We start from the raw sequence: 13,431 nt of genomic DNA on the forward strand, positions 1-13,431 counted from the left end.
TAAAAATGCACAAATGCCGCAGCACTCAAGAATATTAAAAGAATGTAAGTGTGAGAAAAGCAGAGCCTACAGCTTCTTCACAGTTTGTTGGTGCAGAGACAGAAATGAAGGCAAAGAAAACAACCTAAAGGGAGAACTTGTGCTGGAAGGAGACTCGCATTGTCCTATTGAAGTTATCATAATATGTCAGTATGGTGCCAATAAACTCAACAATTCTTTAAGCATTGAAATACTCTCTTTCTGAATAAAAGACGATTGCTGTGACAGACAAAAACATTTGCAGCCAAAGAGTCACGACAATGTGGCATTTTCAGAGGAAGGAAAGGTTTTGTAAACAGTGAAGATATTTGACTAAACAGACTTTGTTTTGATGTAAACTACACATTTGCTGCCAAAAAAGCACACAGTAAAAAGGCTAATTATCTTCAGTTCTGTTTCATTTAGTTAACGTTAAATAATGGTGTGTGCTAGTTAAAATTAATGAAGGACCAATTTAGCAGAAACTGAAATCGATAGATCTCTTAAAAAAGTAGTTGTGCATGGCTGGGCTCAATTTTTTGTCTTGTAATTTAGAATTATAGTAGGTGAAATTGATTTTGAGGAGCAAACTACTTTTTCGATCTAAAAGTTATGGATGACTTGTGTTTGAATTTTCGAAACTAGACTGAATATTACTTTTATATAAAATATAAAGTGAATCTCAGCGTATTCACTCTGTAGTGCATCACTTAATGTGGCAAAAGGCTTGGCTGTTTTCTAATTACTTGATGTTTTAAACTGTAAGCGAGCAAACATTCAAATACTCAACTAGCGATACTTTTGAGGCACAGAGATAGTATATTTAGTTTGCTGTTGTTTGGAAGAAGAAACTATAACTTGACCCATCAATATGTTCAACTTAGTGGGACCATGACAACCGTCTACAGTAAAATATATAGTATTTTCATTTAATCTAACACTGCGATCTTTTTTGATTTTAAATAAATATAAATTTAATTATATAAATAATAAAGAAATTTTACAATTTCATTTTCCTAGAAACATCATTGTGTGAATAGTTTTTTGTCCACATAGCTACTTGGTGGAAGGTAACAAATACAGTGAGATTACCCATGTATGTGCTTGAGTATAAATGGGGCACTTTTCATTCATTGAAGTGTTTCAAGTTTGATGGAAATATTGTGCTTTTTACTCAACAGCATTTTTTTGACAGCGAGAGTAACAAGTTTACACAGCTAATCCCTCGGCAACAAACATCGCATAGATGTAATCTGAAGACCAAATCCTTTTCTATGTGAACAGGGATACCAAAACTAGCCGCTGTGTCGCTCAATTATCAAGCAATATGTGCTAAAATGACCCACAGCGTTGGACTTTGGTCTTTGCGTGTGCTGATTCACTTGTCTTTGTGTTACACAAGTCTGAATCCTAGGTTTGGCTTTAACATGGTTTCACAGTCATCTTAATCACGTTGCAGTGATTGTGAAACTGATGTGTTACAAAGTCTACTCTCACTCTAGCTCGTACTTTATTGGCTATTTGCACATTTTTTGTAAAACGCTCCAGCTAATGTTTAATAATGATGACATTAAAGTATTTTGGTGTACTGTAAATGGCCTCATTATTATCAGTCCATGCTGCCTAATTGAGACTGATGAGGAACCCAGAGATACGTTCCCTAATAGGATCGTCCACCACGTGATACAGTAAATTGGTTAGCACACAAGAAGGTGTTGGAATTGTGTGAATAGAACAATTGATTTGGTGAGATGGTAAATGGTAAGTAGGATTTGTACTGTACAACTGCTGCTTCCTTTTTATTTAATGCTCAATTAAGAACATACATCATTTGTACCATTTTAAGTGGTTTTCTCAGGAACTGAAAAGGGCAATGTGTAAGATATGGACAGAATTTCAGTTTAAAACGTTCAAAGAATGAACTAACATCATCAACAGAATGTGAAAAGGTTACAGTGTGAACGTGATGTCAAAGACGTCAGAGATATTTTCTGAAATGAGAATGCTAAATGACTAAACATCCGTCTCCTGTGTTTGTTTGACCCGTCCATCAACCTCTCCCACCCGGCATGAGCAGGTTTTCTCTCTCTGTATACGACATCAGTTGCCCTGACCATCTAATAATGATGCGGATAAGTCTTTGTTGGAGTTAGTTGAAAGCCCAGTGCCTTCCATTCAGTCACCAAGTGGCTGTTATTGAGGGGCAGTGACCAGGCGGCGGGATTTGGCAGTTGGGAGTGAGACACGTGTCGGTCCAACATGAGAAGACGAAAGGTAGAGCTGCCCCAAGGCTTTTCAATCACGTTACAGGTACTGGGTCTGTGTGTATTTTGATAGTTTGCTTATGAGATTAAATCCTGAATGACAGAAACAAAACAACGACTTGCCCCTGCTTCCTGCAGAATCAGCGAATGAGGCTCTTCCTGCGGCCAGGAGAACGAAATCAATCCAATAAAAATGAAATCAAAACACTAGAATGGCTTACGTAAACTGTAGGCCCGACGCCACACAGGAAGACTATAAGCTAGCAGTGCTATTGTGACTGGCTCCTGGCGTTTCATCAGCTTGGTTGAATTGTGCGTGTTCTTGCACTGCTGTTAGTTCGTAGTACAATCACACAGAATGGACCGAGTAGTCAAGGTGAAATGTTGCCCCCTACTCTTTTTGGAGCAGACGGCGTGATCTTACATATTTTAAAATCTGCCTGAGTCACACAGGTAGCCTCAGTGGACTGCAGTGCCTCGCTCCTATATGATGAAAGCATGAATCATGGAGCCAACTTACCTCCTTGGCTGCCCGGGGGACAATCTTTCACACACAGCCCTTAAAAATGAAAAGAAATCATTACATAATGCTGAAGCTGGAGCTAGAGATCTAACAAGGGGGAGGGGGAGGGGGTTCCTCAATATTTAACACCTCTCATCCTACATTCACTTTGACTCAGATCGAGGACTACCCTTCTGTTCTCCCCCATCAAAGCTCACTCCGACAGTCACCTCACATCTCCCTCGATCTCTTAGTCTAATCGTCAATGATGGGCTAATGAAAACTCTAATCATTGAAAATTGCATTTAATGTGATGCCGGTGTGTGTGGGTTCTGAGATATTTTAAACTGACGAGCAAGTGCAGAAGGGTTTTTCTGTGCCTACTTGATTTGAAGTAGCTGTGGGTAGTCACTCTATACAGATGTGGTTTTGAAAGCTAATGAAGAAAGAGCAGACTCCTCTCCTCCATGAGGAAGGGGGCTGCCAAATCCCCGATGTATAACCCTACAGAGACATAGTTAGCCCATACACTACATATGGTACTTCAACCATGATTTGACAGTGCGCTTGAGTGGGGTGTTTTCACCTTCTGTGGCATCATGTGTTGTACTCCTATACATATTTATACTGTGTCTATGTCAATTGACCTTTTTCCTTTTTCATTTTCATCCTCTATTCCTATAATATTGCTAAAAGATAGCCACTTTATTATTCATCCTCGCACTTAACCGTGAACTTATGTCCTTATCTTACGTGATGATATTTTAATGCCTTATGGTATAGTGTAATATAGATAATATATTTCAGCGGTTCTTATTCTTAATCATGCATATGTTAATAATGTACTCTAGAGGGATGGCTCTATGGACGGCAAAGTGGGTCGGACAGTTGGCCTACCACTTTGGTCCAGACTGAAATATCTCAACAACTATTGGATGGATTACCATGAGCTTGTTCACAGACATGCATCATCCCCAGAGGACGAAGCCAAATAACTTTGATGATCCCTTTACTTTTTCATCAAGCGTCAGCATCAAGTCAATTTGTCCATACTTTGGACTTTTGTTGTAGCAGATACAACGGTATTATTAACTGTTTATTGATAAAATACATTATGTGTCAACAGTTATTAGTTCTATCTGTTTATACACCCAGCTCTACTTATACATGTCCAAAGTAGTTATAGTTATTAAGAAATAACATACAACATATATAAATTATATATGTGAACAAGTGTGTTATAGGCCATTCATTAAATATTTATATACTGCTTGTAAATGCTAAATAGCTCAAGTCAACATGCTAACGTACAAAACATGACAACAGTTATACCTGCTAAACATCAGCTTGTTAAAATGGTCATTGTGACTTTGTGTGTGCTTTGTCATGTTTCCACTTTCATCTCTTATTTTTGCATATTATTGTCTTATGGTATTATGAAATATAGATAATTATTTGTGTCTTATGCTTCAACTCCAATCCTAAACACAATTTTTTTTTGACTATCACTTATCTATCTGCATTTATTAGCAAATATGTTATACTGAACTCATTTTGATCTCATACAGAACCACTTCAGTACTGCTGCTCCCAAATACTGTGTGATTTTATAGTGACCTGACCCTATTGAGGTATGTTATCCTATGACATCACTAATTCCTCTAATATTGCTATCTGGGCTATGGGCTGTGATACATTTGAAAATATTGTTTTTCTTTTGTGAGTAATCCCTGTTGTTCACAATAACTTACCTCTAAATATTATGTGGAAATTATTGTTGAAAACAAAAGCCAAAATGACAGGGCAGGAGGTGCCCGAAACAGATGGCTGTATCTCCTACATAAGCAAATTGCCCATGAATTCAATTCAGTTCACCTGTGTGTGTGTGTGTGTGTGTGTGTGTGTGTGTGTGTGTGTGTGTGTGTGTGTGTGTGTGTGTGTGTGTGTGTGTGTGTGTGTGTGTATGTGTGTGTGTATGTGGCATGGTATTTAACTAATTTAGATTAAATGTTTCTTCATCACATTAATGCCAATAAAGCTTATTCCAAATGATTTCTGTTTAACTATTGGCAGTCATTTGCTCGTGTCTATTGTAGCTTACAGGATACTGGAGGCTATTGGTTTCCCTCTTGTCACTCCTGTATTTTTGAATTGAATAGTGATTGATAGCGAGGATAATACGGGAGGGAGAGAGAGAGAGAAAGAGAGAAAGAGAGAGAGAGAGAGAGAGAGAGATGGTTGAGGCTATCCGGACTAAGGATCAACTAGCGAAGAAGCCTCAGCAGTAACACTTTGCCAAAGCGGCTCAGCCAGCAAGCTACCGTTTTTAATATCCACCGTTTACCTTTGAATTCATAATTATGAGCCACCGTCGCTCAATATCTCGCGCAGTCTGCGTCGCGTTGGCCACTCGGCTCGGTGTGGGATTTTCTTTAACGTAACTTAACGGCGGAAGCAGCAGTTTTTGGACCGGCATTATCGACGCCTCTTCGCAGCGGATTTACAAAGCCTCTCCGGAGCCGGCAATGACAATCAGCACCCTGGACAGAGACTAAGCGGTTCAGCACCCTGGACAGCGACTAACTGTCCACGGGAGGTAAGCCAGCTTTTTTCTTTTTTTTCTTTTGCTCGTCTTCGTGTTAAACGTTGAAAACAGCAGGCGACAAGGGGAGAAGAAAAGAAAAATCACTCTTCCACAATTTGTTGAACGTGCTACGACTTGTCTCGACGCTGCTTTGGAGCAAGACAGGATAGATCCACAAGGCAGACCTTACACACACCAATAAGTACAGGTTATGGTTAATTCCTCACTAACAAACCAATTCAGCCTAGTTTCTTAGTAAGTTTAAAGGAAACATGTTATCAATGCTGCCACTTTCTAACGGTCTAGTTTGTGACTCTCCGTGTTTAACCGGTACATGTTGGCGTTTTGCAACCTACTAATTCACGTAGTTAGATGGGGCAAAGGAGCTAAAGTAGCCGCCTGGCGTTATTATTAACGTTATCATCAACATCATTAGTTGTAGCCTATAACGAGGCTTCCGTTCACTCTGGTCAGCGTTATTTAAAGCAGCTGTTTATTTCTGAGGAGTCAGCGCGTGCACAGGCAGCAGCGGCTCCTGCCTCCAGTCTGCGCGGAAAAGCAGCCCATCCATGTCCTGAGGCCCACACGCACACGCGCACGCACACACGCATGCACACACGCACGCACGCACACACCACCCCCAGCGCAGCCTGCAGCTCGGAGTCACGATAAGAAAATATAGAAGCCTCACGACCCACCAATATTTCGGACTGAATGTCTAATAACTAGCTCGAGACAGGTGCTCCTCCCCTTTAACTGACACATTTATATTGTATAAATTATTTTGCCATTAATCCAGCTGTATTTCCTGTGAGCAGGTAGCCTGTGGGGTTTGTTTTTGCTCAATGGCACTTCAACAGGAAACATGGCTGCTTTATGGATCCTCTTTATGACTTTCGGTGGCGCTTGCCCAAGTGAGTCCAACAGATGATCTTTTAGGTTTATCCATTATAATGTTTAACAAGATATTTGATTGACCATCTTGGCAATCATCAGTCATAACGAGAGCTTAGATGATTAGTCAATTACTCATTAGCCCTTAGAACATTATTGGCAACTCTTTTGAAAATGAAATCAATGTTTAGGTCATTTTTCAAGCACAAATGCTTTAACTCCATGTTATGAACTTTGAATATTTTACTTTGTATAATGTGATAGTTGTTGGACTAGACTATATGCATTGTTTGACTACTTTCAGATATTTCAAACACAGTTACCCAATCGATTTATCAAGAAAATAATCAGCATATTAGTCGATGATCATAATCAGGCATAGTCTTAACCCTGTGTTGGCAAATTATTGTCACATTCAAGAATCTATCTATTCTACACCCTTTTAATCTAGATGAACGTGAGCTGTTGATTAAAGATGTGACCTTTTGGTTACCGGACGGGCCATTGATGTCTGCTGCAGCTCTTTTGCACGAAGAAATTAATTCTCAGAATGTAAAAGCAGAGAAATGCCAGAGTCAGGCCTGCTTTAATAAGAGGTGACCCCCATGCTTTTTGCCCGCGGCGCATTAACAGGCTCTGATAGCCCTTAACACACTCACACACACATAAGCACAGACACGCTGACTGTGTAAACCCACAGAGATGTAAGCCTCGGTTTTTAAAGCCTTGATTTTAATGATGTTCATTAGGATTTTGATTACACTGAATGTGTGATAACTCTCAGCACGGCGTTAACTGTGTCTGATATGTCGGCTCAGGCTGTGAGTGACAAGAATTTAGTGGGAGGAAGCAAGACGTGTGAATCAGCGGAGATGTTGCCACAGGGCTTGACTCCAGTGTCCCCAGAAGAAAGAAAGCACTTTTTAATATGCCAGTTTTGCCTCTGGGTTATTAAGCTCTGGACGCTAAAGAAATTGCTACTCTCTATCGGGATGATGAACTAAATACAAATTAATCTTTCATGCTCAATTTATTATACAATAAACAGACCATGAATTTGAATTTGAAAAGTCACCCTACAGAGGGCAGGCCACACAATTGCCTGTTGCCTCTCTCTTTGTTACAAATTAAACTCCCAGGGTAAGACACTGAATTCAGAGCATTTATCTGGCGTCACTTCTCATACCATAAAATAAATTCCTCTCCTAACTTGTGCACTGTCATATTGTGCCTCATTGAAAAGCATGGCACCGCATACAACCTCAGTGTCAGCTGTTACAAGCACTCATTGGCATCCAGGACACAGCAGGTTGGGTTCTGCTTTAGATTTGAACATTACGCAGACTTTTCATGAGGGTGCACTATACATGTTCATGGCACAGCGTTTCATGTTCTTCCATTTATGGGTCTCTTAAAATGCAGAACCCTGCTAGAAACACAATTAAATTAAATATGGCTATAAATACATGATGGGCGCCCACTTACCCTCCTCATTCTACAACCCCTTTCCCAATCATCCCAGGCCTCTAACCCCCCCCCCTCCCCCATCCCACTGCATAGTGAATTGTGTTCAATTTGAATGATCAACCAAAGACAATCTGGGAGGCAACGGCTGTCATCGAAAATATTAGGCACACCGATAAAAAAACCTGTGTGTCCAGAATAGTGAGTCTGTGAGTCACTCCCTCGTGTGTTGCTATAGCTCCCTTTGGCACAGATATAAGTGAGATAAATTAGAGTGCTCTGTCTTTGCAGTATAGGCTCTACTCTGTGCAAGGTTGTACCATGCTACGCTAAACTGTATGGTTCTCTGCTGTGCTGTTCTGTGCCGTGACGTGCCGTGCTGAGCTTTACTCTATGTCATTAGCTGAAACACAGCTGCTGCTGTGTCTGATGCAGTGAGCCCTCAACTCAGCTCATCTCATCGGTTCTCAGTCACTGGTTTTCCACTTCAGATTCACTGTGCTTTGGAGGGCTATAATCCCACTGACATAATGGCGTCCACTCCAATCAATAGCCAAATGGCACGGCAAATCAATAGCTGCCGTACTGTACAATGACGTGGCCTGGGAGTGGCAGGTGGACAGCAGCCTGCAGAAATCATATGTTTAACTCTGGAAACTCTTTGAAAATATACTCCTTGATTATGGCTCAAAAATACCAACCTTGTTAACGAGCCATGTATTATGGATTGCTGCATGATCTATGCTAATGTAGGCACAGCAGTTGGGGAGAAGAAAAAACTGGCACCACTTTGCTTGCCTCTCTCTCTAATCACTACACATGCAAATACACACACAAACACACTGTATATAAGGCCAAACCTGAGATATAAAACCTACTTACTCTTTGTAGATGAGAATAGCATGTATACACTTAAAATAGTTGTTGGAATACCCCTTCTTGTCTTCTCCTTGACATACTTCTGCACAAAGCAGAGGTTTTCAAAATCAGGCGAGAAAATAGTGATCTGAAATCTAACCTATTCAATTAACAGTCAGGAACAAACTTTGTATTTTTAAGTGTTAATCAAGCTTTTATCCAAGTCGTCCTCTAAGAAAAAACATGTTATATGTCACAAGGCAACAATGAAATCATTTCTGCAGTTTTATCTGAGTGATAACAACTAGAGTTTTTCCCATTAAAAAAAAAGGCCCTTAAATTATCGAGCTGTTTGAAATGTCTGCAGCATGCTAACATAATCATATGCACAGCGAAAGCATAATGGCTTTGGCAAGAATACAAATTGAAAGGTAACTAGGCAAGGGTCACAGCTCGAGCTCAGTCACTGCTGTTATTCCAACAGAGAAGCAAATTGCTCTGAGTGGAAGATAAGATGTCAGTACCGCACTTTAACACAGTACAAACCAATGTATGATTAGATCCGGCATTAAAAACTATCACCAGTTTCTCTGTTAGAGGGCAATTTGGCAATCTGCTCAGCAAAAAGCAGAGTTACAATAGCTACACTGGACATTTATTAATCAAATAGAAAGCCTGTTGTGAAGAGAGGAGTTTTGTCTTTTCCAGATGCAGCGTACCGTTCTAACCGCTGAAGCAAACATGTATGTATGTATGCACGTTTGCATGTATCGTCATCCATGAATATATGCATACATGCACTCTGTCTATTCCCACTTTTTACAATATCTGCACATGGCAAAATATAGCTTACATGACTATACCCCACCCCGACAAGCCCAGCCACACTTGCTTTCCACTTTGCTACATTAAGGGCACACTACTGCCTTCATTAGCCATAACTGTTGCACAATTGTGCGGCGTTGAATTGGATGTGTCAGTTTTCCTGAGCAGCAACTTCTCGAGGTCATGCTAAGAATGGGGCATGCAATGCAAAGCAAAACTAGAAAATGCTATTGCATCCCATCTCCTACCATCAGTCGTATTTGGTTTGTTTTAACCGTGATCACAATATTTCTCTAACTTTAACCAATTATTGTTTCTTAACTATGGCCATTGGGATACAGGGTTTTACAAATACTGGAGTGCTAACGCTACCGAGGTTACGCAAAGACATGACCTCAGTGTTCTCATTGGTGGCTACGGCCCAGTTTGAGCTGCATAATCTTAACCAAATCTGAACTTTAAGAGTTAAAGATCATAAAACATTTAAAATAATTGCTTTCATTAAGGTCATGTGGGAAGTTTGTCTATCTATCTATCTATCTATCTATCTATCTATCTATCTATCTATCTATCTATATATCTATCTATCTATCTATCTATCTACTTGTGTTTTGGGGAATGCAATGTGAAGGCATTTATCTATCTATCTATCTATCTATCTATCCAACTATCTATCTATCTATCCATCTATCTACTTGTGAGTTGGGGAATGTGTGAAGGCAGTGTGGGAAATGCAGTGTGAAGGCAAACAGAAAACAGATATGTTACATCTCTATGTAGATCTCATATCTTATTCATGTATTTTATTCTAGCTCTGCCGCTTTGTATATGGTCTATTTGATTCAATGGTAGCAGATTTGGCCAAAATCCAATTCAAAATTGAACCGGGCAAAGTTATGTACTGTAGCTGGAGGCTCTAGAGGATCCATAAACATTAGATTGCCATATTATCCCACAGAGACGGTTTGCTTTATAAGGATTTTAAGTAGGAATGTAAACCAATTGTCATGCAAAGTTCTCAACGGCTTCATCTTGACGGGAGGCAGGGACAGGAAGTGTACACTCCATTTACATTTTCACATTTTATTGAAGCTCTTTCCAAGAAACAGCTTACAACAAGCATAACCTTACCGACTTAAACGCCTGCTGTCAGCATGACAAGCATCCACATTATTCTATCAGCTTGTGTGTCGGGCTTTGAATTCATATATGCATATATGTGCTTCAATGCATAAGGAGGGTGTGACAGGAGTGCTCTTGTGTCTGGTCATTTAAAATACTATTACAGAGGAAATAAATCACATGTTTTTGCTCCTGTTTGCATGTGTTCGTTTCTCATTTGCATCCTCTGGGAACATTAGTGCAAGTATGTGCACCTGTACCAGATGGTAAGTGTGTGTGGTGTATCTGTGTGTGTGTGTGTGTGTGTGTGTGTGTGTGTGTGTGTGTGTGTGTGTGTCAAGGTGCAACAGTGAGTGTTTACGTGAGTAAGAAGCAACGTACCAGTGACAACGAGGTGTCAACTACGCATTTAACAGTCTCAGATTTCTGAGAACCGTAATTCCCTTAATGCATCAATTTTATTCTAATTTAACATTGTTATGGTGAGGAAAGTTAACTGAGCATTTCAGAGTGAAACGTTTTATGATGTTATCCACTTATTTGGCTCTGGAGTTCTGTTTGTCTACTTGTGAAAGATACAGGTAAGATATACTTTCCTCAAAGTAAAAAAGAAAAAATGGAATAAGTGAGTGGAGAAACCTAACGAATGCTTCTGAACTGGGTTCAGGGGATCACTGAATGGGTGAATGGGTAAGAAAAAAAGCCTTGTTTTCAGCTCTGTGACAATGTATTTTTTCAGATAAGGGAACACTTAATCCTTCAATTCAGCTGACAATTAAAAAAGCACTAAAACTGAAAATGCATAAAGCAAAACCTGAGAGACATTTTAAGGCAGCCAACTCGAGCCTGCCGCTACACTCACATGCCATACTCCTGTCACCGCCACATATATCCAATGCACCCTTTCAACCACTGCGTTGTACTTCAGCTGACGGCACTCTGTTCACTCTTTGCTGCCGTGCCTGCTGCACACCGCTCTCCTGAAGGTGTCTACCTTCACATAGGGGGGAAGGTACCCTACTGTGCTAGGCTTGGCAGGGAGCGACAAGTTTAGAGCATGAGCTGTACATATTCTACAATAATTGATCATCTATTCCACATGACTTGACAGACTGAAATGTTTTGCATTGGACAGGGATGATAAGCTATAGACTTAAGCTATAGACAGTTGTGAGATGTCAACCCAATTGAACATTTACGGGAGATTTTGGAACGACTGGTTAGACGGTACTCTCTTTTACTCCCATTAAAAAACTAAATGAGGGAATATGTTTTGAAGAATGGTGTTCATCCCACCATAAAGCTCCAGAGTGACAAGGAGCTGGTAAAGAAGCAAGACGAGCCAGACACGGCTCAATGCAACGTGTAGGGCCGGTTTGGACCTTTTTTGTGTTGTGAGAGTGTGTAGATGTCCCTTATCTCTGCAGATGTGTGTTGTGTGTGTGTGTGTGTGTGTGCGTGTGTGTGTGTGTGTGTGTGTGTGTGTGTGTGTGCCTACAAAGATGTGCCACTGCACGCGTGTCTACTGTCTTTATGCTGATTACGGTCCAGTAAATTGTGTCTACATATGTAGCACATTTCACCCTGGAGATAACAATATTATCATAATAGCCAGAACACATTGTGCTGACAGTATCCTGCTTCACTGTTTATCTATTTACGAATGGACAAAAACAGCCAGAGCAGAGGTTATATCGGCTAAAGCACTGTCCCAGCGTAATGCATGCAGTAGATAATAAGGGAGCGTCATTGGGTCGTCCTCTAAGCATGCTTATTAGAGCAAGTTGAAACTCTTCCTAAAATAATGTTTGAACAATCTTTGTCCGAGCTGGCTGTGCGACGCAGGTGTGTGTAATTACTGTGTGTGTGTGTGTGTGTGTGTGTGTGTGTGTGTGTGTGTTTGCTAATTAAGTCAGGCCCACAGAGTCAGCAACCAAGCAAGTCTATAAGCTCCTTGTGCAGTTTTCCAAAACAGAAGTTCTCATGATTTAATTACCACAAAAACATACAGGCACATGCACACACAGGGAACAGTGATCCAACAGAGCAAGTCTCGTACTCAATTGCACAGCTCCTTCTATTCCCTTCTCGTTTGCCACTTGCGGACCTTTGCCAGCCCTCTACAATTTCCCTGGTTCTTTGAAGGGCAGGAGGGCGGCCACCATGGCCTGGTATATGGGGCCATCTGACCCGAATACAAAAGTCTAGTCCTTCTTATCTTTGCCTGTTTTCTTTGTGGCTGTGTGTGTTTATGTATGTTGATACACACCAGCATGTGTTTGCCTGTGCACGCTGAGAAGAACGTACGACAGAATTCTACGTACAAATGTGTGTCAGTGCTTGAGTCTCTTTCTTGTTTTCGGCGATGAGCTTCTTTATTTCCACTGTCTTGTCTCTCAACGCAGCACGGCACTAATAAGCGTTCTGCAAGCCACTCTGCTCTGCAATTAGCCGAAAAACCATGGGAAAAACATTGATAAACAAAGATGAAACAATTCACGCCTTACCCATCGCAGAGCCCTCAATCCAAGTCAAATGCTATTATCATCCAGGCAATGCATTTGGGCAGGTGGACACCCACTCTGCCAAACAGACACTACTATGCCCTTGAAACGCATCAAACAAAAGCAGATGCAAGTGCCTGTTCGTTCAAACGCTTATTAAAAGCCTATATAGGCTATTTATGTGGGTGTTGTTACTGGAACCGGAGGTAAAGCGGTGGTGGGTGCTTCATCCTTGTCCACACAGTGCTCTGGCAGTGTGGGCTGGGGGCCGCTGCCCATAGTTTCATGTCAGAGCCAAAGACGAGGACTGTAGCCATCACCAAGGCTGAAAAGCTCCATCATCCAAAAAACACGCTTGCTTGTCTTTCCTGAGCTGGCAGCACAGCAAAAGAGATG

The sequence above is a fragment of the Cyclopterus lumpus genome, chromosome 24, assembly GCF_009769545.1.
Source record: "Cyclopterus lumpus isolate fCycLum1 chromosome 24, fCycLum1.pri, whole genome shotgun sequence".
In the NCBI taxonomy this organism is placed as follows: Eukaryota; Metazoa; Chordata; class Actinopteri; order Perciformes; family Cyclopteridae; genus Cyclopterus; species Cyclopterus lumpus.